Raw genomic sequence first — 13,767 nt, 5'->3', positions numbered from 1 at the left:
GAATTTTTCCCGCGCTGCCTTGTTCTGCATTACAAGTCAGCTGTTTAGTCCACTGTGCTAAACCAGCCCCTTACAACACCAGGTTATGGTCCAACAGGTTTGTTTGGAATCACTAGCTTTCGGAGCGCTGCTCCTTCCTCAGGCGAGTCAAATTCCTTTCAAACTGGAAGCCTTCAGTTTCAAGAGTCCACCTCCCATCGTTAATTGGATGAGAAACTTGCCGTCTGGCTATTAATTGGATTGTTGGAGGAAAATCACAAAGTGTAACTGTCCTTCACACAGTGCGATCTTTGGACCCATACCTTAGCCTGACGGAAGGGTTCAAAAACCTGCAGGGCCTGCACCCTTGTCCCGTTATTCATTCATTTACATTCAGCTACCTCGGGGTGGATGCTTCCTGGAGCTAGTTCAAGTCTGACTGAGAAGAAATCAGATGGGGGACGAGGCGAGTGGGGACCCAACGTTACAGAGCTCTACTCGATCTGTGGACTGGGTTCACCCAACTGATGCCTGAAAAGTCGAACTTGAGTTTTGTTGCTAACTTTCGCCTTAGTTTAATTGCTCTGTTTTATCACCTTTGCTCTTGAGTCGCCAGGTATCTTTCTGATACCGCCACGTGGTTCAAGTCCGAGTAATGATCAATAATCCAATACACCGATTAGTAAGATTTAAATCAAAGCACATTTATTATACACAGTAATCGCTACTCATGCATAAATTCTACGTCTAAGCTACTTCTACGACTAGCAGGCCTATACTTAACTTGGAACTGGCCCACCAGGTCAGGGAAACAAATGGCCTTTCGTTCGGGTTCTGAGCCTGCGGGATTCGAAGTTGGTATGGATTGGTAGCTAGGAGCGCCTATCTCGTAGCGAGCATTCAGCTCGCTGGATATCAGCGGTGGCTGAACCGGTCACTGTCAAGGGTTGGTTCGCGTTGCTGAGTGACCCGGTCCAGAAGAGGAGCAGAGGGCCGATTTGAACTTGGGCTTGATTCTCATAGTCCCCAGGGGCTTCCTGCCTTTCGGGGTGGACCCTGTACCTGGTTTCAAGTGATTAGACTTTGTCCCAATCACTTGGTTCAATTTTCTCCAATGCTGGAGCGGTTCCCTGATCGATGGGCGGTCTTGAGGTGGTTGTTCACCTCCCATTGTGTAGGCTTCTGCTGGCGCCAAAGAGTCTGGTTTGGCTTTATGTGTCTAAATGTTGCTCATTGTTCCCGGGGATTGCTCATTAATATGCAGATGTCTGGTGTTTTGTTATGCTGATGGTTGCTGGTATCGATCTTGTCTGGCCTTTCCAGAGGTAAATACACACTCAACCTGCAGCTGCTCGTTTGTGACCTGTTGGCTGACTTTCCCATCAGCCTTTGCCGTTTGCCATTTTAAATCGGGAGTTAGCCATTTTAACTCGCTACATACCCTCCTTGTGATCCTAACGCGAAGCGTGAAGGATCACATAACTATGTTGCTTTCCATTCCCTGACCTGGGGGGGACACTTCCTTCATGGCCTCTGCGCTGACCATAGCTATGCAAAATTTTTTTAACTAACAATTCTAAGGGCGCTATGTCAAACAGGGACATGCATTACAAAACAATAAACTGGGAACCTCTAATTATTCTTAATACACTACACTCACTTAAACATTTCATCATCCTAACTTCCTCAACCATACAACAAAATCATAGCATTTCATACTCAGTCTTTCCTGGCTTGGCAGTCAAGCTCAGGATCATACAATTTGCTCATGAACAGTTCTTTACATTTCTTTATTTAAAACAAATGCAAGTGAATGCACTTTATTATAGATCGCGGGGGTCGGGGGTCTGGTCGTATCCGAACATAGGAGATCTGATCCTATATACCGGGGTTCGAGCGCGGTAGGCTCTCCTTCTCCATTTCCGTAGACGCATAGTCTGCACAATGCAGCAGAGTATCGCTAATGCTAGTAAAGTTTCTCTTACATAGGACAGGGAGTACCAGATTATAAACCTAGCACACCAGGATGATGTGGTGTCACTGGTGACTGGGCTCTGGGTACTGCGGGGAAGTGAAACATTAACGGCTGGGGGGCTTGAAGTCATGGGGTTCGCGTTCACGCGCAACCAAATGTCCATAATCATGAGGGTGATCCATATGAAGGAAGTCCTCATGGCTCTTCTCTTTCCTTTTCTTTCTTCTCTTCTCCGGTCCTGGAGTTTCTGGAGTTCTGTGGAAACAAGCATAGTGCCTGTAACTATCTTTGTTTAATATCTCGTACGATAGTGTGTCTGTCCTTTAGTGCCAATTACTCCCTTTATAATTGGTCAATATGTGTGACTCCCTCATTTTTTTTCAAAAATCGAATTTTAGGACAAGACACACTTCCCAATAATGAACCAGTGTGAGCCATCTCGCAGACTGTGCAATTTACCATCCAAATGTTTCAGGATGTAAATAGCATGTGGTTGGCAACCTAACGGTTACCTAAACAAAATAAAACTTTTTGAACTCAAAGTGCCAAAATGAGGTGCGTATGGGCCGCGACGGGTACGATTTGGATGGACTCCCCGGGTAGGACAGCTACCAATGCCGTGTCTTTCCTACCTGAGCATAGTAGACCAGAGGGGGGGTTCCCAGGCAGGGCGGGTCCCAAGCCATTTCTCCACTGCCTGAGCAACCGACAAGAACGGGCAAAAAATGTAGTCATCGTGGTGGGGCTGCCGTTTTGGTTCTACCTTCGAACCAGAAGGGCAGTTACGAACGGGCGTCTGGTTCCTTAACCAGTCTCTGCAGACATGTCCTCAGAGGTTTCTGCTGAACTAGTGTCTGGCAACGGTGAGTCTCTGTAGGCAAGCTCTCAGAGGTTTCGGCCGAATAGGCGTGGGCCAGTGAGAAAAAAAAAAATTCTCCTGTCGGACATACAACATTTAACAAACGTACAAACAACATAAAACATTCTGCAGGTTTGATCAGAAAGGACAACACTTCTCCCAAGTGGTTCCTTTTAAAACATCATCTGGATACCTCAGTTCACGGTTGCGAACAGGGTCGCAAAGGGGTTCTCGGTTTGGGAGTCAGACCCAAGGTTGTCCTCGTCTCCCTGGTGCCACACTCTTGAGTGTATCAGGGCTGAAAGGGCTGCATGGTGTGAGGTGGGGTCGCTCTCGTCGTTGCGGACGAGTCTGAACGCGTTGTCTCGGTGCCAATAATTGGTGTCTAGCTGTGTGGGGACAAAATCGGGGTCGTCAGTGTAGTTTGGTGGTCGGTGGTGGGGTTTGTTTAGGAAAATGATCATGAAGGGATCACTTGGATCGTGGTCGGAATTGCTGGGTGTGGGTCCTGTTGCATGGGGATAGTAGGGAGGCGTGCGGTGGCTATCGTCCGAGTCACAGTCGCTGTCTCTGCTGCTGCAGTCTGTGGGCGTTCTGGGGCGGAGTGTATATTTCGGGGGCGGAGTCGAGGTCGAGTCCGTGGCTGGGCTGACGTGTTGGGGGATGGTAGGGTTACGTTGGCTGTGGGCAGGGCGTGGTGTGCTGCGTCGAGCATGACGTGGTGTGCGTGGTTAGACTGTATTCCATATGCCTTCAGCTGGTTTATATGAAACCACGCAGTCTTACCATTGGGGTACCTAATTTTATATACGGAAGGGCTTACTTTATCCGCAGTGGAATACGGACACGAGTATTTTGGTGCAGGAATGTGCTGGGGTTATATACAGAGAGCATCACTTGCTGTCCGATACTGTACTCAGTCGCATGCACTGTCTTGTCGAAACAAGCCTTGCTCTGTTTCTTCCTTGTGCCCAATTTTACTGCGGCTGCTAGCTAAGCCGTTTTAACATTTTCCACTAATTGCTCCACTGCTTTCTCGTGTGTGAGGGCCGTCACTTCGGGGCTGGTCAAGTCTAAACCTAACAAATATTCTGTGCCTTTCATGGGGCGTCCGGTCATGAGGGTGTGTGGGGTGTAACCTGTGGAAGTAGAAATCGTGTTACGTATGATCATCAGCGCAAAAGGGAGGACTGAGTCCCAAGTGGTGTTGTTCTGCTGGACCATTTTTCTGAGGGTGGATTTTAGGGTCAGATTCATGCGCTCCACGATACCACTCGACTGTGGGTGGTATGCTATGTGGAATTTTTGGGTGATGCCAAATATCGTGAGGACGTTCTGCATGACACGTCCCGTAAAATAGGAACCTTGGTCGGATTCAATGCTGCGGAGGAGTCCCCATCTTGTAAAGATGTGGTGGGTCAAAATCTTGGCTGTGGTTTTTGCCGTGTTTGTGCGGGCTGGGAATGCTTCCACCCATTTTGTAAATGTGGCAATCACCACAAGTACATATTTATAGCCATTCCTGCAAGGGGGCAATGGTCCTATGAAATCGATCTGGAGGTTAGTCCAGGGGCCATTAACGGGTCGGGTGTGGCTGAGTTGAGCCTTTTTGGCATATCTGTCCGGGTTATTCTGGGCACAGATAAGACAATTTTCTCTGTAATGGTTTACATCTTCCTTTAAATTCGGCCACCAACAAAGCTGCTTGAGATGGGCTGTAGTGGGATCGATTCCCTGATGTCCATGACCGTCATGGAACAAGCAAATCAATTGATTCCTGTCCTGTTCAGGAACCACGTAAAGGGTGTCTTTTAACACCACAACGTCATGTGTGGTCAGTGCATTTCTAATTCTCTCATAGGGTGCTGGATATTTTCCCTTTACAATCTCCTTGAGATTGGTGTCCTGCTTCTGGGCCTCTACTAGATCCTCGCTCTTTGTCTGTGAGACCTGAACTGCACTCACTGGTGCGCTTTCGGGGGGTATCCATGCCTGGAACCTGCTTTGGCCAGTGCGTCGGCTTTCACATTTCCAAGGGGGGAGGAACGATGGTGACTGCGGACTTTGATTATCCAATAAGTCCTGTTCTGGGCTCTTTCTAAAATATGATGGAGCAATGAGGCTGAGGGGAGGAGTTTTCCGTCTGCGGAAACAAATCCTCTTGCTTTCCACAGGGGCAGAAATTCCGTGAGGCTGCTGCAGACATAGAGGCTGTCCGAGTATATGTCTGCTGGGCTGGGGAAGGAATCTGAGTGCTCAATTATATATGCGATGGCCGCAAGCTCTGCTGCCTGCACGCCTAAGTGTCCGGGTAGTTTTAACGATATTTCCTCGAGGGCGCGTCCCTGCGCGTCCTCGACATAGATACCGCAATCTGTTATGCGCTTCCCATCCAAGACTGTGGAAGATCCATCCACATAGATCTTTATGGGCTCACACGTGTCCATGTGCTGGGGGCTCTGGGTTGAACTACCTATCTTTCGGGGCGGTGTTTTTGCGATAAAGGGGCCTGTGTTGTGGTGTGGAGAGATAATTTCGCATTCATGGGGGGTTCTGGGGTACTGTAAGTTGTCAGCTAAATAGGTGTGTGTCTTTGTCCTTTTAACAGTGATGTCCCGTCCCTGCAAGAGAAGGGTCCATCTAGCTGCTCGAATCTGACTAACTGTACCGTCCTTGAGTCGCCCGTCTAGTAAAAGTTGGGTGGGGGTGTGTTCGGTGAGAATTGTGATGGGGTTCAGTCCGGTAATGTACAAAAAATACTGGACTTCCCAGAATACTGCGAGCAAGTGCCTCTCACAGGCTAAAAATCCCTGCTCCACAGCATCTAAAAGTCTGGAGGCATAAGCTACGGGCCTTAACTGGTCGTGCCATTCCTGGAGGAGCACGGCTGAAAGGGTGCGGTCTGTGGTCGCTACCTCTATGGCGTAAGGGGAAAGCGGGTCTGGAACTTGTAGTGCGGGGGCTGCTATGAGTGCCTGTTTTAAAGAGTCCACAGCATCCGAATGCTGCGGAAGCCATTCCAAGGGGGCTCCCTTCTTTAGGAGGTCTGAGAGGGGCGCTGCCTTGCTGGCGAAACCATCAATGTGGTTTCGGCAGTAGCCAACCAGTCCTAAAAACGACTGGAGGGCTGAAACGTTCTGGGGATGGGGCAATTTAGCAATCGAGTCAATCCTTTTATGCTCGATCTCGCGTTTACCATGTGTGATAATTGTTCCCAAATATATCACTTTTTCTTCCAAAATCTGGGCCTTTTTGGGGTTGACTTTACAACCGATTGAGTGTAAGAGTTCCAGGAGTTCGGACAGAAGCTCAATGTGCTCTTCCTTGGTGTCTGTCTGCAGTAGTAGGCCGTCTACGTACCGTACCAGACATTCGGGGCGAGAGAATTTGGCTAAACCATTTGCCAGCTGTCGGTGGATAATGGAGGGGGAGTTGTGGAAACCTTGCGGCAGGCATGTCCACGTGTACTGCTGTGCTTTAAAGGTGAAGGCAAATTTATACTGGCACGCCTTTGCCAATGGAATGGACCAGAATCCATTACTGATGTCCAAAACCGTAAAGAATCGGGAATTGAGTCCCTGCTTGAGCATGGTCTCGAGACTTGTTGCTACTGTGGGGGCTGCTGCGGGGGTGACTTTGTTGAGTTCCCAGTAATCGATGGTCAGTCGCCATGATCCATCGGGCTTTCTCACTGGCCAAATCGGGGCATTATTAGTGGAGGCTACTAATCTAAGTACGCCCTGCTCTAATAAGCTTTCTATTACCTTGGAGATTTCTCCCTCTGCCTCTTGGGGAAATCCATACTATTTTTGGGGTCTAGGGTCAGGTCCTGTTATTTGTACGGAGCCAGTCATCCGTCCACAGTCGTGCTTGTGGGTCGCGAATGCTGCCCTGTTCTTTTGCAGAACTGCCCTCACCTGCTTGTCCGTACTAAGCGTGGTCGGGTTGAACCAAAATTCGCCTACTGCGCTAATTTTGTTCATGTACTCTCCTATGTTGAGCGTTGCGGGGGCTCTTGCGGATTTTGCCATCTTCCAGACACATTGGTTGACTGGATCGAATGAAAGATTATGGGAATTCATGAAATCGATTCCCAGAATGTGTTCTGCTTTGTGGGGCAGGTCAACTAAAACCACGGGGTGCTTGGTGGTGATGGTTCCGATTTGAATGGGTACAGGGGCTGTGATGTGTCCCTGCTGTGAGTGGCCTGTAAAGCCGCTGAGGGTGATAGTGGCTGTAGTGGGCCACGTGTCTTTTTGAAACAGGGTGGAGGAATTCATTGTGGTGTGGGACCCTCCTGTGTCTCAGAGAAATTCGATGGGCTGTCCCCGAATATTTGCTGCAACTACCGGCAGGGAGGAAGGCGTTGAGCGAGGGAACCGTGGTTTACCAAGGAAGTGGAAACTCTTGTTAAGAGGAAGAAGGAGGCCTATGTGAAGATGAGGAGTGAAGTTTCAGTTGGGGCGCTTGATAGTTACAAGGTAGCGAGGAGAGAGCTAAGACGAGCAAGGAGGGGACATGAGAAGTATTTGGCAGGTAGGATCAAGGAAAACCCAAAAGCTTTCTATAGGTATGTCAGGAATAAAAGAATGACTAGGGTAAGAGTAGGGCCAGTCAAGGACAGGGATGGGAAGTTGTGTGTGGAGTCTGACGAGATAGGCGAGATACTAAATGAATATTTTTCGTCAGTATTCACTCAGGAAAAAGATAATGTTGTGGAGGAGAATGCTGAGACCCAGGCTATTAGAATAGATGGCATTGAGGTACGTAGGGAAGAGGTGTTGGCAATTCTGGACAGGCTGAAAATAGATAAGTCTCTGGGGCCTGGTGGGATTTATCCTAGGATTCTCTGGGAAGCCAGGGAAGAGATTGCTGGGCCTTTGGCTTTGATTTTTATGTCATCATTGGCTACAGGAATAGTGCCAGAGGACTGGAGTTGGAAGAACTTCGGATCATTCGGGAGGCAGAGGGGGTCATAGATAGTAGCTTTAGGGAAGTAGTTACACCAAAGATTGGAGATAGATGGGTAACTGTAAGAGGGACTGGGAAGAAGCAGTCAGTGCAAGGATCCCCTGCGGTCGTTCCCCTGAGAAACAAGTATACCGCTTTGGATACTTGTGGGGGGGACGACTTACTAGGGGCAAGCCATGGGGTACGGGCCTCTGGCACGGAGTCTGTCCCAGTTGCTCAGAAGTGAAGGGGGGAGAGGAGCAGAGCATTAGTAATTGGGGACTCGATAGTCAGGGGCACAGATAGGAGATTTTGTGGGAGCGTGAGAGACTCACGTTTGGTATGTTGCCTCCCAGGTGCGAGGGTACGTGATGTCTCGGATCGTGTTTTCCGGGTCCTTAAGGGGGAGGGGGAGCAGCCCCAAGTCGTGGTCCACATTGGCACTAACGACATAGGTAGGAAAGGGGACAAGGATGTCAGGCAGGCTTTCAGGGAGCTAGGATGGAAGCTCAGAACTAGAACAAACAGAGTTGTTATCTCTGGGTTGTTGCCCGTGCCACGTGATAGTGAGATGAGGAATAGGGAGAGAGAGCAATTAAACACGTGGCTACAGGGATGGTGCAGGCGGGAGAGATTCAGATTTCTGGATAACTGGGGCTCTTTCTGGCGAAGGTGGGACCTCTCCAGACAGGATGGTCTACATCTGAACCTGACGGGCACAAATATCCTGGCGGGGAGATTTGTTAGTGCTCTTTGGGGGGGTTTAAACTAATGCAGCAGGGGCATGGGAACCTGGATTGTAGTTTTAGGGTACGGGAGAATGAGAGTATAGAGGTCAGGAGCACAGATTTGACGTCGCAGGAGGGGGCCAGTGTTCAGGTAGGTGGTTTGAAGTGTGTCTACTTCAATGCCAGGAGTATACGAAATAAGGTAGGGGAACTGGCAGCATGGGTTGGTACCTGGGACTTCGATGTTGTGGCCATTTCGGAGACATGGATAGAGCAGGGACTGGAATGGATGTTGCAGGTTCCGGGGTTTAGGTGTTTTAGTAAGCTCAGAGAAGGAGGCAAAAGAGGGGGAGGTGTGGCGCTGCTAGTCAAGAGCAGTATTACGGTGGCGGAGAGGATGCTAGATTGTGACTCATCTTCCGAGGTAGTATGGGCTGAGGTTAGAAACAGGAAAGGAGAGGTCACCCTGTTGGGAGTTTTCTATAGGCCTCCAAATAGTTCTAGGGATGTAGAGGAAAGGATGGCGAGGATGATCCTGGATAAGAGCGAAAGTAACAGGATAGTTATTATGGGAGACTAACTTTCCAAATATTGACTGGAAAAGATATAGTTCGAGTACATTAGATGGGTCGTTTTTTGTACAGTGTGTGCAGGAGGGTTTCCTGACACAATATGTTGACAGGCCAACAAGAGGCGAGGCCACGTTGGATTTGGTTTTGGGTAATGAACCAGGCTAGGTGTTGGATTTGGAGGTAGGAGAGCACTTTGGGGACAGTGACCACAATTCGGTGACGTTTACGTTAATGATGGAAAGGGATAAGTATACACCGCAGGGCAAGAGTTATAGCTGGGGGAAGGGCAATTATGATGCCATTAGACGTGACTTGGGGGGGATAGGTTGGAGAAGTAGGCTGCAAGTGTTGGGCACACTGGATAAGTGGAGCTTGTTCAAGGATCAGCTACTGCGTGTTCTTGATAAGTATGTACCGGTCAGGCAGGGAGGAAGGCATAGAGCGAGGGAACCGTGGTTTACCAAAGAAGTGGAATCTCTTGTAAAGAGGAAGAAGGAGGCCTATGTGAAGACGAGGTGTGAAGTTTTAGTTGGGGTGATGGATAGTTACAAGGTAGAGAGGAAGGATCTAAAGAAAGAGCTAAGATGAGCAAGGAGGAGACATGAGAAGTATTTGGCAGGTAGGATCAAGGAAAACCCAAAAGCTTTCTATAGGTATGTCAGGAATAAGCGAATGACTAGGGTAAGAGTAGGACCAGTCAAGGACAGGGATGGGAAGTTGTGTGTGGAGCCTGAAGAGATAGACGAGATACTAAATGAATATTTTTCATCAGTATTCACTCAGGAAAAAGATAATGTTGTGGAGGAGAATGCTGAGACCCAGGCTATTAGAATAGATGGCATTGAGGTACGTAGGGAAGAGGTGTTGGCAATTCTGGACAGGCTGAAAATAGATAAGTCCCCGGGGCCTGATGGGATTTATCCTAGGATTCTCTGGGAGGCCAGGGAAGAGATTGCTGGACCTTTGGCTTTGATTTTTATGTCATCATTGGCTACAGGAATAGTGCCAGAGGACTGGAGGATAGCAAATGTGGTCCCTTTGTTCAAAAAGGGGAGCAGAGACAACCCCGGCAACTATAGACCGGTGAGCCTCACGTCTGTAGTGGGTAAAGTCTTGGAGGGGATTATAAGAGACAAGATTTATTATCATCTAGATAGGAATAATATGATCAGGGATAGTCAGCATGGCTTTGTGAAGGGTAGGTCATGCCTCACAAACCTTATCGAGTTCTTTGAGAAGGTGACTGAACAGGTAGACGAGGGTAGAGCAGTTGATGTGGTGTACATGGATTTCAGTAAAGCGTTTGATAAGGTTCCCCACGGTAGGCTATTGCAGAAAATACGGAGGCTGGGGATTGAGGGTGATTTAGAGGTGTGGATCAGAAATTGGCTAGCTGAAAGAAGACAGAGGGTGGTGGTTGATGGGAAATGTTCAGAATGGAGTACAGTTACAAGTGGCGTACCACAAGGATCTGTTCTGGGGCCGTTGCTGTCAATGACCTAGAGGAAGGCGCAGAAGGGTGGGTGAGTAAATTTGCAGACGACACTAAAGTCGGTGGTGTTGTCGACAGTGCGGAAGGATGTAGCAGGTTACAGAGGGACATAGATAAGCTGCAGAGCTGGGCTGAGAGGTGGCAAATGGAGTTTAATGTAGAGAAGTGTGAGGTGATTCACTTTGGAAGGAATAACAGGAATGCGGAATATTTGGCTAATGGTAAAGTTCTTGGAAGTGTGGATGAGCAGAGGGATCTAGGTGTCCATGTACATAGATCCCTGAAAGTTGCGACCCAGGTTGATAGGGTTGTGAAGAAGGCCTATGGAGTGTTGGCCTTCCGGAGTCAGGAGGTCATGTTGCAGCTGTACAAAACTCTGGTACGGCCGCATTTGGAGTATTGCGTACAGTTCTGGTCACCGCATTATAGGAAGAACGTGGAAGCTTTGGAGCGGGTGCAGAGGAGATTTACCAGGATGTTGCCTGGTATGGAGGGAAAATCTTATGAGGAAAGGCTGATGGACTTGAGGTTGTTTTCGTTAGAGAGAAGAAGGTTAAGAGGAGACTTAATAGAGGCATACAAAATGATCAGGGAATTAGATAGGGTGGACAGTGAGAGCCTTCTCCCGCGGATGGAAATGGCTAGCACGAGGGGACATAGCCTTAAACTGAGGGGGATTAGATATAGGACAGAGGTCAGAGGTAGGTTCTTTACGCAGAGTGGTGAGGCCGTGGAATGCCCTACCTGAAACAGTAGTGAACTCGCCAACATTGAGGGCATTTAAAAGTTTATTGGATAAGCATATGGATGATAATGGCATAGTGTAGGTTAGATGGCTTTTGTTTTTTGACTTCCCATGTCGGTGCAACATTGTGGGCCGAAGGGCCTGTACTGCGCTGTATCATTCTATGTTCTATGTACCGGTCGTCCGGACCTATCCCAAAGGGTGTCGCAGACCCAACTGGGGGAGCCTGTACACCATCAGTCCGTTCCAGTCAAGTCCGTCTGATCTGAACGGGCGCTAACGCTATGAATGGGCTGTCTTTTTCTTAATCAGAGTGCCCGTCTGTGGGCTCTCTGTGGCTTTTTAGGGGCATTGCACTCTCTTGCGAGGTGTCCCAACTGTCCGCACTTGTAACACTCCTGTGACTTGGGTGGGGGGCTGTTCTTTCCCTAATTCACCCATGCGGGGTCGTGGTGTGTTGTCTTTACTGCCTGCATATCTGCAGCGGCCTGCTTTTCCTCAGTATTCTTAACAGGGATTACTTTGAACAGATTGCTCCAAAGCGCGGGACAATCTTTTCACTACCCACTTCTCGTTATGGGCCTCCTCTGAGGGATCATCACTCGCGCAGGCTTTCTGTCCTGTTTCTGTGGCATGGGAGATAAGGGTGCGGGTCCATTTGACCATGTTGTCTGGGGACAAATGGGCACGGTCTAAGTCCCCAAAGACTGCTGCAAAGTGAATCTACAGGCGCCCAGCGAACGCTGTGGGGTGCTCGGATTTCTTTTGCCTACATTTGTTGAGGCCATCCACGGGGTCACCCCGGTTATACCCGATCGCATCCAGGATCGCGGTATGCATTGCTGCAAGGGTGCCTACTCCTACATTCTGTGGGTCGGGAAGGGCTGCTGCTACTGACGGGTCTAAACTTAAAACTGTGAGCTTTACATGCTCTCGCTCATCCAGGCCATACATGGTCACCTGATGTTTAACAGTGGCAAAGAAATGGTGGGGGTCTGAGGTAGGGAGGAACGGTGTGATCTTATCGCACGCGTCCTGTAATTGGGTCACTGTTAAGGGGGTGGAATATAGAAATTCTGCATCGTCCGATGTAGCTGTGCGATGGGTGGTTACTGGGTTCATTGGAGCGTGAACTATCTGCTCTGTGGGAGGTTGGAGCACTTTTCTCTTTTGGGGCTTTCCCTGCGCACATGTTCCCTGAACATATCTCTGCGCTGTTTCATTCAACTCTTCCCAATCAGGGCTGTCTTCCTGATCTAATCTTTCTCCAAAGGTTTCCTGAAAACCTTTTTGAACAGAAAGCAGTGATTGCAGCTCTGCAATCTGCTTCCGGCACTTTGCGTGATCTAACGTGCTTTGTCTTTGTTCTGTGGTGGCAGCATGGAGGGCTCTTAATGCTGCCTTGAGGTTACTGCACTGTTTCTGTAATGCCCCTACCTGTTTTTCCATTTCTTCTCGTACCAGGACTGCACGGTGTGTGTCCTGATAGGCCTTTTCGTATTGAGACTGGAAGCTGCTTAAGTGCGCCAGACAAGACTGATGAGCCCTTTTGGTGTCATCCACCTCTCCATCTTTTGCTGCCAACTTCCTCCTCAATTCCAAATTCTCCTTTTCTACCTCGCTTACATCGACCTTACTCATTCGATGTATGCCCGCAACTTCTTTCCGGAGCGTCCTAACGACCTCCTCTGTGCCTCGCAATTGTGCCAAGCAGGACATGATTGCCATCGGCTTGCGAGCTTTCGCTAAGCTCTTTTTGTGGATCTCGCTCAGGTTCTCCCACCAAGTATGTCCTATACTCCCGGGACCTGATTCCTCGTTGTCACAGAATTCATTCCAAAGGGGCCATCCTTTCCCTTTGAGATATTTCCTGATCTCTTCCTCCCAAATGGGACATTGTCCCACTCTACTGCTGCTGGTCGCTGCGACCGCAAATTCCTCGGGGTTCATGAGGCGCTGCATTGCCATCTTTCCTATCCGAATGCTTCTTTTAAATTTGGAACAGGGGAGCTAAGGTGGTGCTGTAAATACGGGTACGGCTTTCGCTACTTTCCGATATACAAACTTCCGACAGTTTTGACGCAACAAAAATCTGTCAGTTTTACCTTATACCCTGTTAGTTACGCATGCATACACACACTTCCGAATTATGAGTATTGATCAGAACTGCTTGAACACTTGTGGGTTTCTGTTTCCAATTGGATCTCTAATTCAAATTCTCGGTTCTCCCAGAGTGGTTATCCACTTCTAGATCGGGTCCCGTCAGGTTGTCGCCAAATAATGTTGCTAACTTTTGCCTTAGTTTAATTGCTCTGTTTTATCACCTTTGCTCTTGAGTCGCCAGGTATCTTTCTGATACCGCCACGTGATTCAAGTCCGAGTAATGATCAATAATTCAATACACCGCTCAGTAAGGTTTAAGTCAAAGCACATTTATTATACACAGTAATCACTACTCATGCATAAA

At 48.7% G+C, this 13,767-nt stretch overlaps 1 long non-coding RNA gene across 1 annotated transcript in view; it reads right to left on the bottom strand.

The window, feature by feature from the left end:
• Window positions 1-646: 646 nt before the first annotated feature.
• LOC140384811 (uncharacterized) overlaps window positions 647-13,767 on the bottom strand; it is a 271,953-nt gene continuing 258,832 nt past the window's right edge. Inside the window, exon 4 of the long non-coding RNA XR_011933145.1 lies at window positions 647-2,209. This is a non-coding gene — a long non-coding RNA (uncharacterized lncRNA). The remainder of the gene's footprint in view (window positions 2,210-13,767) is intronic.

This window comes from Scyliorhinus torazame, chromosome 10, assembly GCF_047496885.1.
Source record: "Scyliorhinus torazame isolate Kashiwa2021f chromosome 10, sScyTor2.1, whole genome shotgun sequence".
Classification (NCBI taxonomy): Eukaryota; Metazoa; Chordata; class Chondrichthyes; order Carcharhiniformes; family Scyliorhinidae; genus Scyliorhinus; species Scyliorhinus torazame.
Note: the sequence above shows the minus strand (reverse complement) of the source record. Positions and strands in the feature narration are given on the sequence as shown.